Here is a 15,828-nt window from a genome sequence, read left to right as displayed (position 1 = left end):
CTTTTCTTTTCTAGTTTCTTTTGTTACGTTAATATTATACTTGACATTAAAGAAATGCTCTTAGGAGAAATTTTACCGATTGATTTACATCTTACTTCTTACTTATATTATAAATGAGAAAGTCTAGGTGGATGGCTGGATGGATGGATAAATAGATGTTTGTTTAATCTCCAGTACGGATTAACGGATCTCGATGAAATTTAGCATTGATCTAGAACATAGTCTGAAAGAACACATGCACTACTACTACTATTATTATTTTCAATAGAAAATATGAATTGGAAGAATAGTGCAGAATTTGCTAATGACTTTTAGAGGTAAACTTAAACGTTGAGTAAAACTGTATTTCAGACTAGCGTAAAGTATTTTGAAAACAGTCATAATAAGAGCTTCAAAGCCGACAGTCTAGTAAACTACGTAGACAAGATTTTAACCCTCTCCACAAGCCTTGTCGAATACGTTGTGAAGGCATTGGCTTGATGTCTGAATAAATCCAACTAGGATAACATAGAAGATCTATTTTTAATTATGACAAATGTAATTTAAGAGAAAAATCGGCCTAAGTGAAATCAAATGACATCACGATCTTCTAGATCATATAAACATAAGACTATCTTCAATTACCAATGAAATACATAACTGAACCCTAAAAAAATTATACCAAAGGACACAAAGTCAGTAATTAAAGTAAATGTACATGTAAAATTTTTGAAAGTAAACAAAAATTTGCATCGACTTTTTATGAAATAAACTGGATATCCGTTTATCGACTTGCAATCTACATTTATAATTTAGTTGCTTTGATAGCCACCAAGACGTGTTATTTTAACATGACTATAGTCCAGGATAAAGTACGCCCACACAGCGGCAAAGCTAGCTCGTCGTTCGGCCTTCACGCAGTCTTACAAATCTTCACACACCGTACTGTGCACTATTTTATGCAATCGGCGATTATTGCAGATATTTATCCATACTTTTGAACATTATTAGTTAGAATGTTTTGGCGCGAATGACGTGCTTTCGTTACAAAGTCCTGTGTCAGAATGAATAGTGAGGGGACACAAACGTCGACATTTTAGTAAGGCTATTGTTGGGTCAATACACTGCCCCATTTTCGGATTTACTTCCTAACAATACAATACCATCTTTATCGTCTTTCTATGTGCATTTGCATATCTTATTCTTTATTTTGGACAATAAAACCAGATATCAAGCAAATTAAGATAATTTTGTTCATTAAATATCTCTACAGTTTAAAAAACATTAATCATTTTTTTCTTCTATGGCTCTTAGAGCAAAATCAACGAGAACATGTTTAGATTTTTACATCATTTTTTTTATAGCATGTCAGGAACCTCAAGAGAGGTAGAGATTCAACTTAGAATAGACAATGTAAATCACTAGGGATAATTGTAATGTCGGAATTTATAATTGGCAAATTATTAAAACTGTGTAAAAAAATTTAAGATTTTATCCAATTTAACATTAAATCAGTGATTTTAAGGTCAAGAATAGGTGCCAAAAAGCATTGTTTCTGGTACCATCAAAATTTTTAATAGCCTTTGAATGAAAGTACCAAAGTTAATCTAGATATCTACCTTACTAACAGTAAAGAATACACATGTAAATATGTATATTTGAACATCATTCATAGGTGTGGTGTGTGAGGGTCATACACAGGTATAGGCCGGGGCGGACGCTCTTGGATGCCGTCACGCGCCCGCACCACGCATACTGATGTTCCTTCGCGCTTTGAACACAAACATGCTTTTATTCATAGTAAACCATCGACCAAGAGGACAAATGATAGTTCAATGGTTGTATGTTAATATGTTAAACGTTCTCTTGTAACCTTTGAGTTCGTGCAATTTGCTCAACTGTTCGCTCTTCAATGAACTACGATCGAATATTTGCATAATTGTATCTGGGAAAGTGGTAATGTTTCGTTCGAAGCTATAGAAGTTGTTTAATTGATAAACTTCCTTGTATCAATTTCCTATGTCTTCGGTTGATTATTAATACGAAGTTACTTTATACGGCACCTTTATTTACATTGATTTTTATAGTTGACTTTAGCTTAATAGCTGTGTAAATACGTCTATACTAATATTGTAAAGAAAAAAATGTTTGCATTAAATAGGCATCGAAAATACTGAACCGATTTGAAAAAAGATTTCACTGTTGGGAAGCTACACTACGCACGGGTGTCTTTTGTTTTAAAATGATAATAACAACAGTACTCAACAATAAATCTTTACAAACTTGAGCTAAGAGATAGTATACAAAATAATATTAAGATTTAAACAAACTTTCTTGATATAACTATTCTTTCTTTAACCTTTGACGCCAAGAAAATGTTATCGGTCTCGACAAACGCCGGAATAGTGATCTTAGTGGGTATACACTATAAAAAGCCGGACCATTAACGGCCGTGCCAAAAGGAGGAGCGTTTAGTACGGCGTTCGGCAAACCGTGCCAAGAATAGGGATTACGACTAAACCTTTAAACTTACTGGAGATCCTTGTCTAACAGTAAACTTTTATATTTATATACAAACAAAAAAGAAAACAAGTATTAACACATTCCATGCTATTACGATTTTTGGAAAATGAACTCGACAGGCGAGTCGGTGGCACTGAATGTGTTAATATAACTGAAGTACGTAATTGGAATAAAGGAAAAACAAAGTTTTTATTGCAATTAAAATTGAAATGTAAACACGGTATTAAATCTCTAGCTATATTAGAACATGAAATATTTGTTTGTTGTATGTAAATTCTGGAACAAATGTAGCGATTTTATTACTACCATTAAAATCATCCGGAAATAATGTATTTTATTTATGCCGTATGTAAAATACACCCGCCGGGCATGAACAGGTAAGTGTGTAACAATTCTCAATTTCAATTAAAAAAGCAATCGACATTATTAATTTTAAGAATTAAAAAATTAAAAAAAAAATCATTCATAGTATCAAACATTCATTCGAAATAGTCTTCTTACTTCTCTTGCCTCTAGGAGCTCAATAATTGCAAGATATTTCTTATTAAGCGTAGTGTATATTTACATTTTTCGAATCACGGAGTTTTGTATCGTGTGTTGCTAAAATTTGTCTGTAGCAATTTACATGCGCATTCCGAAAGCTAATTTCAAATCAAAAACTCATAGCTCTGCTGAATATTAAACATTTTGTTGCACGACGCCTAACATCGGCCGGTGAATAGTTTTAGTTTACAAATGTATACCGAAACCGATGTATTTAAACAGAGTTGCAAAACGTAGCCGGCCGTTTTGTGTATAAGTCCTGATGCGCTAAATTATTCGTTTGACTGCTGGAACGTGCGCATTTCACCTGATCCAAGGCCCGATTAAACGCCTTTGTACCCTGCCAACTAAATATCAATATTATTTATTCAACTGCCTGTGTTTACTCCTGTTTACTATTTCGCATGAATTTCACAAGCAATGTTTCGTTCGGCGAAATTTCTGATTGATTGGCAACGTTGGAATGTTTAAATAACGTCGGTATAAACTATGTAATATGTGTACATGTAACTTCATAAATAACTTTAATAAATTAATGCTGTAATATTGTTATTTACTTTAAATAGATAATTACATAAGATTCTTTATATAACACAAACTTGCGGTAGTGTTATTTTACACTGCTTATTAATATAAAGTTGGCAAGACATCTGACACTTGTTTAGTTATTGATAGGAATATGAAACTTGAATTCATGAACCAGGAATTCATGGACTGTATTGGCTTCCTATAAAAAGGGTAAAGTTACCAAGATACAGGAAATAAATAATTATGCATACACAAAAAGGCAATAAACGGGGTCGTTCGATTCTAAATTACGTAATCGAAATGGCAGGTCAATACGTTTTCCTATTAAGTCAAATGACCCAGCTCAAATTTTATGTGGCCATAACTCGCACGCAGAGCCCTGAGCTGCATACATTCTTTTATGTGACGTCATGCTTTGAGAAGTCGACTGATCAGAGGCCATATCTCAACGGATGGACGCGTGCAGTTTGCGATACAGATAAGGCACTTGTTGTGATTCCAGGCGATACTTTAAGTCATAAAGCTGCATTATTGTTTCTTTTTATTTCATCTAATGGCTTCATAGTCTCGTGCGGATACCAGAAATTGTGAGTCAGTTTATAGTGCCGAAAATTCCTACCTTCTTTATAACATAGCATGACGCAGCAGTGTCGCCTTTCGAATGCATAAATATTGAGTTAACTTTGCTGCACTAGTACTAACATTTCATGGAAGATGTAACTAAAATGCAGGTTGTTGGGTTGGTAAGTTTTGTTTGAATTCAGGATTTTTTTAATTTGACAGGTTTCTTATATAATCGGATGGAAATGTAAAAGAATATCTTTTGAAGTTCAGTAAACTTTTGTAGTCCTGATTTCATTAAAAATATTTAAAAGCATTATGAAAAGCAAAGCGGAGCCGTCGTTAATAATTCCATTCACACTTTCTTATCTTTGTAATATTTCTTAATGAAAAAAGTTTAAAACGAGAAAATTAAATTAAAAATTCGAGTATTATATTGCTGGTTTTATTTCAAGCTGTTTTTTTTAACTTTGCTTTAGGAACATAGTATCATTTTATCTGTTAAATAAAGTTAACAAACGACTTAAGCTGAAGTGGTTACTTGGCCCGATGCCAGAACAGGGAACAGCGGCCCAATTGCTTACGAAAGGCATAACGTCAGCGACATACGTGCGCAATAAGCTGAGGAGTGCCGCTGAATTGTTAAAAAGTCAAGCACTTTCCTTAATTTTTAGCCAAAGCAAGATTAATTATTCAGGATTTTTATTGTTGTAGCCATTACAAGACATAATGTGGCAGTTCTAACATAGTAACAGATTATGTGTTCTTTTTATTTTGTCTTGTAAGATAGCTTGTGTTCAAACTATAATTATATTATTAACATTAATCTTAAGCAATAGCGATGCCTTGGCTCCAAAGCATTTTTTTAACTTACAAAATTACTGGTAACATTTCTTATTATAAGTAATTCCTGGGATCTCAAATTATAGCAGGTAGCCGGCGGCGGTCGCTCGCGGCGACCACGATCAGTGGAAGCGTAGCTTAAGACTCAACTTTGGCAACGCCCACAGTTTAAAATTTTTCAAGCCCCGGGATCGACTAGACTCATTGTTTTTTATTCCTCAAAATAATTGTTCGAATTATTAACCGACGCAACAATCACGATTTCTAGGTACATTGTTTCAATTTGACATGCGTTGGACCAATACATATGTAGTTGAACGTTGCCTTTGACTTTGATTTAATTTTATTTAGAGACAGCCATTTCTTACGTAAGAGTACTCTGTTTTTACAGAATTTTTTATCGAAAAAAGTAACCCAGACTCTAAATCTCTCCAACAGTTTTTAAACCTACAATATAACGTTCTACTCTTACAATTTTAGCAAGTATTTTTGTCCGTGATTATCTCACGTGTAAAAAGAACAAGCAAAAAGATTTTTCAAATGTTTTTCAACATTAAACAGCGTTAATTAAAAAGTAGCAGTTATCACGTAAGGATTCCATACTTGTCCGCTCTTAGCTTCGGTGCGCTGTTAAATACAATTTTAATAATACTCATTTCAGTACGAGCGCATTAAGATAGCGCGTTGTGTGTCGTGGCCCCATCAGCCTCACTCCACCCTTAACCCCGCTTAAGTAAAACCCTCTTATAGCTTTTAGTGGCCACACTCGTATGAAACCTATAATTATAAAAGGTTTACCTTTTTTACCACCTACATTATTTTTATCATCCACGCATTTTTAACTTCTATGATCAATAGTTTTAAACGCTTTCATATTTTAAAGTTATAATTAGGTTTGTTAACATTGTTTGAAAGGGAAGGAGGTCTACGTGTACTTGGACAGACATCATCAGATACTGTATTTTAAAAATTATAAAAGTAACAAAGAGTCTTAATTTACCCACTATCCGTCACCTCCCATCACTGTCACGTACAAAGGTTACAAACAATTAAATATAAATATATATTCGATATATGTTTGTATATTTGTCTATAGTTGGTCTTTGGACTCGCTTCAAGGTAAAATATTATACACGTATCCCGAAATATAATCGAAGTTTCGAGCTTTGTATGTGTTATGAATATTCCATAGTCGTAAACCTTGTACCTTTATTGTCATCGATAAGATGAGCTCAGCCGTTTGCGTTTCACGTTCCTGTAATAACAATTACAAATAGTTATGTTGATCTAATCATGGCGCCTGTTTAGAATTTCATGTTACCAATTGTTCAGATGTTTGTTATGTCATTGCTATGTTCATTAATTCATTATGGAATTATAACACTGTCATAAAATTGTTACAGATTTACGTATAGATTGCTCATTATTATCATTATTGTCGTGAAAGACATATTTTAGTATGTCTAATCGCATTCATAAAAAATCGATAAGAGCTGAGTTGTCATAAAAAATATAAACAGAAAACAATTTATTCTCTTTTGAAATGGAATGGTCATGTGAATACGTGTAACATTAGTTAAATGTGAACTTACATATATATGTTTCAATATCATTTATACTTGCACACATCAGCTATATTTTGAATATACGGTAAAGTAAAAAAGAGGTATTTAGACGTCAACACACACACATTCGTATAATTGCGTTCACCTTTGTACGGAAGAACAGAGTCGTAATAATGTTGATTAACATATTCTCCGCACTCCACCTGCGAGTGAACAACTAACGAAGAACCCTTCAGACTCAGAAGTTTGCGTCACGTTCGCTCTCGCTTTGTGAAGTGAGCGTCACGCCCCCGCCCTCAAAACGTCTTTTAATGAAATGCGATCGTCGCAAATTCGTCTAAATTCTCGCAACAATGAACGCAACAACAGGCGCTTCGACTACGCAATACTTCCTCGCCCGCCCGCATAACGAGAGGTTAAATTAAATAACAACGAAACTTTGGGAAGCTTCGAGTCGAGTGCGGCGGGGTAGAGCGAATGGGAGATATTAGTTCGATTCCTATTGGAACTTTCTGACCGCAAACTATTCGTGACGGGCTCTCGATGGGCGAGCTCCTACAGTTGCGTGCCAGTTTGTCAAGAAAATAATTATGCCTCGTAAACAGCTTCGACTTGAAAGCGACGATTGACGTAATTTATTTCGCCCCACGGAGTATTTGTCAAGTGTTTTGTTTCATGATTCATTATTAAGCTTTTTTTCTTAACAAAATTTGAAATGAAAACAAACGTCGTTTCATAGTTCAAAATCAAGCTCATATGTTAGATATTATTAAAAAATGTTGCCTTGTAATTTTCTACATCAAAGTTAGATATTTGGGCCCCATTTCTATAGCAAATATTTCATTTTTACTTCGGCTTTGATAGCAATTCCTTGCATAGTATATCATTGTACAATCAAAGACTCATTTCCGGAGTACAAGAAAAAAGTTAAAACGTGTTTGTTTATTTTAAGAGCAGAGCTTAAGCGCCATATTTGTTCAAATCCCACACGAGGACAAAAGCATCACGACAAAAATGTACTTGTCTGTGCAGACGATTATTGAAACGGGGGAGCGCTTTGACGGACACGATTCAATCTGGTAATCGGAAATGGGCATTGTGCTACAAAGGCCCCATTGTGATCAGACATCGCCGCGCTCGCGTCTCCTCGCATGCCCCCTGCCCGCGAATATTCATGTCCATTATACAGCACACACCTCATAAATGGCGGGCACGTTGTATCCCCCATATTTGCACCTAACTAAATCTTGCATGCTAAATTCATGTGCTTTGATGAACTTATGTCCGAGGTGGAACATAACGCGCAATTGCTTCGAATATTATTTATTAACTCGATCGATAGGTCAATAAATAATTATTGAATAATGTCGAGAGACGTAAATAGATTCTTAATTGTTACTAATATAAATGCGAATGATTGGATGGATGGATGTTTGTTAGAAAGTATCTCAAGAACGGCTACATGTCTGGAAGTATACCTTGACTACTAATTAACTTTTTTTTCGACGCGGACGGAGATGCGAACGTCCGCTAGCACATTACACAAAGGAAAAAACTGAATTAAAATAATTCTCACAAATTGTTGAGAAACAAATATGAAAATAAATAAAGTAATTTTTTAAAATAATAATAATGCGAAATGCAAATCAAGTGGCTTTGAGTTATCTTTAGATTGTTAATCAATTATATATTTAGATCGCTTTATTTAGTGCTTTCTAACAAGAGAAAATCTATCTTTGCTTATCTTTCTTAAAATTTTTGTGTATGAAATAAAATCACATTTACAATTCGACATTATTGAATACAGCTATAAGGGTCTCTAAATATTTTCTCAGATCGCGAACAAAGAAGCGTAGACTTGAAGGAGGATAAGTCCTTTCCGAAAGTGGACCGCGATTTACAAATCTCAAGTACAAGAGCCCTCGACCCTCCTCTGCCTCCCTCATTCTTGCTTTCTAATCAAGATTGTGATTTGATCCATCACTAACCGATTTATTAATTTATTGCTTTTTACGTTAAGAGATTAATTAAATATCCGTCGTAGTAAGATAATTTTAAACACATTTATTATCATTTTTAATTCAATTTAATTTCATATTTTTAACAAACAGACTTCGTGCTCGATGTATAAATAATTAAATCGTTACATTTGTGGAGAGAGAAAAAGAAATATTAGAAATAACACGCCTAGGAAAAGAGAATAGTATACACTTTTATCAAATAAAAGGTAATAAATGGGACATGCGTCGTTATCACTGACAGAAGCAGATCGAATGGAAGAAAGATGGCAGTTTCCCTGGAGACATGTTCGACCCAAAGCACATATATCTAGCCGTGTCCCACACATAAAGAAATATTACCTACACCGAAAAGTCGGCTAATATTGTATTTATCATATAGCGAACTAGTTTATTTTAATATAATAAAAAACTTATATGAGGTAAATCATTATTTTTGCTCCGATAACTTAATTTTTAATCCTAATTTTAAAACTACAAAAAATATTCTAGATCTGTTACAATTTAAAATTGAATCTCTAAAATTAATTTTTTTACTATAAAAAATCTATATATGCTTGAATAAATAGGAGAAATTTTATGGTTAAAAAGAAGTTTTAGAAAGTTTTATCTTAATTCAAGGTATTCGAACGTCTTGCATGTCTAGATTTGCTACTTATAGAATTTAGAGAACAGGTTACTTCGTACTTATAAGTTATATGCGCTATGTTTCAACAGTTTTAGATAAAAGTACAATAAATATTTTCTTTTGAATATTCATTAAAATTGCGAAAAAAAAACATTATTGTTATATTTACTGTTAGATATTAAGTTTCAATACTCATAACATTTTAATGTGCAAATGCAAAAAATAAACCAAAAAGTGTATTGCGGTTATTTGGCCATCGTTTTAACACAACTCGTTGAAATCTTTTCTTAAATAAGTTAACTAAAGTTATTTTATCAAAATATCACATTACCAACTTAAATGTTTCGCACAATGTACATTACGTTAATAAATAATTTTGTGCAATTTATACTGTAAATAAATATGACATGAATATGATAAGTTATTTTTTTGCCGTTTCCCATATTCATGCTAAACTTTCATGTTTTTCAATAGTAATTGTTCTCCTTAGTTCAGTGCACAAACTCTAATTGTTATAGACACATAAAACTGTAAATAGACGTATATTATACTAGAATTTCTTCAAGTTTACTTCACTCTACGACAACAGCGCGCGCGCAGGATATACCAATTTATTTAGATACCTACGTTATTGTAGGTAAGTGAACAAAATGAGATTATTGCCAAGGTAATTGTGTGCTATTGGATGAAACGGCGATGACGGTCACAGTAGCGGACATTCAACTCTACCGGCCTCGCGCTGTCCGTGCCTTCGTGCTCGTCGCCCGCTGGTTCCCAGCACATCGCTTTGCTATTGCACTCGCAGCTCTGCCTCTCAACACGGCACTTAGGGAATAATCCAATTCACTCTTTAAAAACCACTAAATCATTCACCATCAAATCAACAATTATATTCAGAGAATTCAATATAACAATACCATCATAACTCACCTTAATACGAAGACTTCTTAACTAGTTATCACACCACAGAAATCCACACGGAATTGTAAGAAAACGTACTTTGAGGCAAATTTTGCATTCAAATCGTACTTGTGGACATGACTGCTGGAGCCGGTATTTTCTCCGTACACTTTCACGACACTTTATATGTTCACATTTTATTTTAAGTACAATAAACTAAGTAAAACTGTTTAAAGATTTTTCTTAAACACTGAACTTTGAGTACCAACAAGTGTTATAAACAAAAGATTGTGTTCGCGAGCGTGTGTAAGTTGCGTGGGGGCAGCGTGGCACCTGTCAGCGCGACGAACAAGTTTGTACTGCCGCTTAGCTTAGCGCGCGCTCGGCGGCTGCCGCTGCCGGCCGGCACCAAGAGCTCGCTTCATACTCTAGACCCGGTCAAACTATCCCACACCACTTAGCTAAGTAGTAAACAATCTCTACAGTTGTTATTGTGCTAAGCCTAGTTGTTCAAAATTGTTAAAACTTATAATAGATATATTGCTAAAAAGATTTTTTTACCTTAGGTAAAAAGCTCGGCATTGTTTACCATATTGTTTTTAGCGCCATCTATTATTTAGATAAAGAAAAATGTTAATGCCATCTATGAGTCAACGCTATACACTGCATACAAGTTTAAGTTATTTAAAAGCTCGTATAACTGTATACTCATTGTGAAACATATACTTGCGTAAAGGTGGCGTTTTGTTGTAGAATATTTGAGTGTTTAAAAAATATCTAGGTAATAGGGTCATTGGTCTTATTTTGAAAATAAACATTTTTAATACACAAGTTCTCTCTCTCTATATATATATATATATTATATACAGGCAATAATTTAGGTTTCTATAAAGCAGCTACGAGGCAACTACAAAGCTTGCAAAGTCGCAAAGCTGCTGAAGGAAGGAGAAGTAGGAAGGAAGCTGATTCCTTCATCTTCCTTGATTATAACTTTCACTTACTTATTACTTACAATATGTCTCTACATACGTATTCATCTTGTGAATATCCCAAGGAACAAATTGTTTATAATCCCTATAACTTTATTCTTGGTCACCATTACTTCCCATTAGTCATAAATACATTTGTATTCCGCTGAGAATAGGGATAGGGCGCAGTTGGCTCGGTGACGATGACTCACGACATTATGGTACAAGGAACGTGACAAAATTTTGCTTTAAATTATGCTTGTTGATTCACGAAGCTTAAACTATTTGTTTTCACTGTTCGATATGAAAGTGCCAAATGTCGATCAACAGATAACCGATGCTGAAGCAATGTTTGATACTGCCGCGTTATCGGAGACGAATTTCGTCATTCATTTGTTTATATTTCTATGTCTTCGATTGCCTAATATTTGGTATATTAGTGATTGAATTGAATGTTTTCGACGGTAAAAATATATGGGTGCGTAATAAATTAAAATGATAAAATTTAAAATAAAATAAACATAATATTTTGTCACATCTGTTAAAGATTATAATTTTTCGTACTGCTATTGTATTTATTTGCGTAGGAAAATGAAGGAAAACAGAAAACACAACTTATTTCGTCCAAATTCCGGATGTAAAATCGTATAAGAAGATTACCGAAGGTTTTCGACAATCAAAGAGCGGAAAAACGGCAAAGGCTTAGATGTTAGATGTACCTGTTACATTCGGTTGTTTGGAAACATACATTTTTCTAAAAAGCTTTTGTTTTGATATACACAATTACATATTTTTCTACAAAAATTCTATGCTTTGTTAGATGTTAGAAGAGAATTCAATAGGCTTTAACACGTAAATAATTATATGTAACATAATTATTTATGTCAAGTTGTACTTCGGTCGGCGTTACTTTCAATACTTGTCACGATGTGGTGTGCAGCAACCAAATGACCTCGCAGTGACAATGATTTAACTGATCTAAAATTATCTATTTAAAACTACAAATATAATACAGTTTTAGACAAAACAAGAATAATTTCCATATTATTTTAGACTTCGAAGACAATTTAGTTTCAAAACCCATCTAATTCTTGAAAGCAATAAATACCTACGCGAATGTGATTTTGGCCGGCTTAGATCGTTCTTCTGACTGAGACATTGCCCAAAAACTTTTTTACCTGCTACGTTTACTTAATAGTACGAAAACTTTTTTTAGTCTGAAGACGAAGATATACTACAACTAACTGTTGCCAGAGACACTGTCCGCGCGGAATTAAAAAAAACTTAATAAGTAGCCTATTTTTTTTTCAGGCTATGTTTAAATCTATGTTAAATTACAGTGATAGTCATGCAACCGTTCTGGAGATACTTTCTAACGAATATCCATCCATCCATACTATTAAGTAGCTAAAACCTATATACGCACTTATTGCCAGATAAACGAGTATATCTTAATGAGATAGTTTAAATTTATTAGCACAGAATAGCGTTATCCATATTAACATAGTACTTTTGTAACTACGTTAGTTAGAGATAAGGAGTTTAACAAATTAGTTTTTAACTGCACTAAATCGTTTTTCTAATTTGTATTTCTAATAGATATCGACCAAGAGTAACATTAAGCAGAATAAATGCGTCTTGGGGGAAATCTTATCGCATTGTTCATAAATTACTACAATAGTTTAGTTAGCTATAAAAACTAACAAACTTTTACAGCATTTCGAATTTGATACTAGATACATGATTGAGTAGAGTTATCAATTATAGAGTTTAGAGTCCCCAGTTAACATTTCATCGTTACGCCGCATTAACCATAGATATTACTAATTCGTATGACAAATATCTTGTGGTTTTGTATTGTTAATTTCATGGCGTTTAATTATTTATTATCCTTAAAGAACATAGGTTTGTATGACGCTTCACGGTAGCGTCATAATATAAGAAGTATGACGCAGAGCTATTAACAAGTTACGTAATATCGGTTTACGAAACTGAGCGAGAACAATAGCCAGATTAGTACCATATAAGTCCTTTATGGTCCAGAAACCACGTCCGGACTTGAAGTGTGACAATCAAAGCGTGCCAGTGAAAGCGCGCCGAGAAATTCCTGTTTCGATAACAACACTAACTTAAATTGCTGTTTCTTTCTGCTAAAATTATGCGAGCTCACGTCTCAGTTAAATAAATACAATAATATCCGAAAATTCGTATTCGTTTGTATAAAAACTTTTTGGTTGATAATCTAATATTTTTAAGCACAGCTACGACTAACTGTGTATAAAAAGATAGTTTATCAATAGGTTTTTTTTAAGATTTTTAAATTTTAACAATGATAACCGTTAAGTTCCTTTTTCTTCCGTAGCCACAGAAATGGTCTCATAATAATATTTAGTCTTAATTTATTATGACTTTGAGTTGATTAAAGTAGAAACCAATAACTACTAATTATCTGGTCTAAATCAGAAAATAGTTAATTTATACTACTATTATAAAGAGGAAAGATTTGATTGTTTGTTTGCGTTGAATAGAATTCGAAACTACTGAGCTGATTTAAAAAAATATATTTTATTGTTTGCTAGCTACCCTATCCCCGGGTATCATAAGTTTTGTTTATTACCAGATTTTCTTAATTTCGCACGAACGAAATCGCGGGCAACTTCTAGTATTTAATATTTTAACACAAAGTGAGTTCCCACGAGGCGCCACGATGCGGGCAAGAATGTGTTGGGATGATTACGGCACTCGACGGGCGTTGCTTCGTGGCGTTCAAGTGGAAACCGCTGGTGGGTTCCCAGGCTGAAACCGTACACCATTGTATTTGCCGCGCCGGCTTTGTACACTCATCATTATCGGAATGCTCTAATACTTTTGCTATGATAATTAAACGTATATGATTACGTTTAGTTTTGCGATTTTAAGAAAAAAAATAACTGTTTTAATTAGAACCAATTAATTTTTAAAAACTTTGAATTATAGTATACTGAGATGCGTGTTTTTGTGGTTAAAATGCAATTAAGTAGTGTAAAATACACTTAAAAATAACAAATTTTGACAATATTTAAACATTTATCTACTTAAAATATATTAGTGTGAACACGGTGTAATGAAATATCATTTGTGCATCCGAATATAATGAAAACTTTATAGACCGAAAAGTCAAAGCCGACGAAAAAAAAATGATTCAGTTCCGTGGAATGTAATAATTTGAAATTGGAACACTTAATTCGAATAATTAGCGAAGCCGTATACTTGCAGTACAGAAGCGAAGGGCGTGAGGTCTGTATATAAGCAAGTCAAAGGTAAATCGGCCCTGGTAATGGAAAACCCGTGTAGGAAACGCAACAGTGTCGGCATCGACATTCACACACGTCGCGATGACTGTATCGCCCTACAATGGAAACATTTAGAAGCATTTGTTTATGTACGCAGATTGCATGACCGATTGTAAAAGCACCTTTGTTTTGTTTCACTATTTAATCTGGATACATAAGTATAGTAAACAAATCCATTTGAGTTTCTAATTTACTTGTATATTATGTAGAATTCAGAATTTTTTAAGATCTTACTAATATTATAAATGCGAATGTTTAGATGGATGGATGTTTATTTGAAGGTATCTCTAGAACAGCTTAACAGAATTAGCTGAAATGTGGCATAGATGTAGAACATAGTCAGGAAGAATATAAAGCCTACTTACTTATTAACTTTTTTATTCAGAGTCTCAGGCGACAGGTAGTGATTTCATAGACTTAGACATTCAACCTTTGATCGTATAGTTTTTGCGAAGTAATTATTCCATTGTTACAAATATAAGCACAATATAAAGTTGTTCTAATATTACCGTGTACAGTCAACAAAGAAAGTTTTAATTAGTTAAACGAACTGAATAACGTAAAGTACAAGAAACGATGAGAAATTGCATACATGAATATAAATGAATATTTAAACATTGCAACAGTTAATTCCCAGAGTATTATAACGTTACAATTCTGTGCTGTTATAATTAAGATGCTACAATTAAGGTTTGTGTTAACTGAAGATAATTTGTATATGTATAATACAAATTGTATGAAAAGTTTTACTATAAAGCAAGACATGAAGCACGCCACAGCAAGCAAGATGATGGAGATTATTTTGAATGCAATATATTACTTAAACATTAAACTTTATTTACTTGATAATTTATCTGTTTTACGGCTGATGTGTCACTGTTTGTGTATTAAATATCGTCCTAGGGTATCTACGTTTTAATAAGTTATGATAAAAATATAAAACATATATCATTACTGTCTTACAATTTACTTCGATGAAAAAATATTTTTAAATTGCAGAGATTTTCCTTTTGAAATTTATCCAAAAAATATTGTACCTCCTACTGTAACTACAAATAATGCTTATAATTGTATGAAATAAAAAGATGTGGTTTACCCACAAAACTAGTCTAGTATAAGGATAAAATATTTATCAAAAGATTTTAGCGAATTCAATTGAGGATAATAAAGGCGTGTATCAAGTTAGACGCAGGCAAATACTCGGTGTAAAGGTCAAATCACAATGTATAGCCTTGAACGAGAGGCACACCTTAGCGCAACTAATATATCGTTCCTAACCGAGCCCGCTTTACATTTGTAAATTATGCTTAATATTGATAAGTAAATTGGAATCGTATAATAAAGTAATATAAAAGATAACACAAGACTTTTTTTGCAAACCGTATATACTCCATAGTCATGAGCGTTTTAAACCTGTTTTTACTGTTTAAAATACACTCT

General features: G+C 33.3%; 1 protein-coding gene across 3 annotated transcripts in view; it reads right to left on the bottom strand.

Annotated features, from left to right (window-relative positions):
- Window positions 1-10,428, bottom strand: part of LOC106124830 (band 4.1-like protein 4) — a 48,292-nt gene extending 37,864 nt beyond the window's left edge. For all 3 annotated transcript variants that reach the window (XM_013321820.1, XM_013321818.1, XM_013321819.1), the window contains exon 1: window positions 10,119-10,428. The gene's annotated coding sequence lies outside the window, so the exon portion shown is untranslated. The remainder of the gene's footprint in view (window positions 1-10,118) is intronic.
- Window positions 10,429-15,828: the final 5,400 nt, after the last annotated feature.

Source organism: Papilio xuthus, unplaced genomic scaffold (assembly GCF_000836235.2).
Source record: "Papilio xuthus unplaced genomic scaffold, Pxut_1.1 DF825946.1, whole genome shotgun sequence".
NCBI classification, from domain to species: domain Eukaryota; kingdom Metazoa; phylum Arthropoda; class Insecta; order Lepidoptera; family Papilionidae; genus Papilio; species Papilio xuthus.
This window is presented reverse-complemented; position numbering and strand designations above follow the sequence as displayed.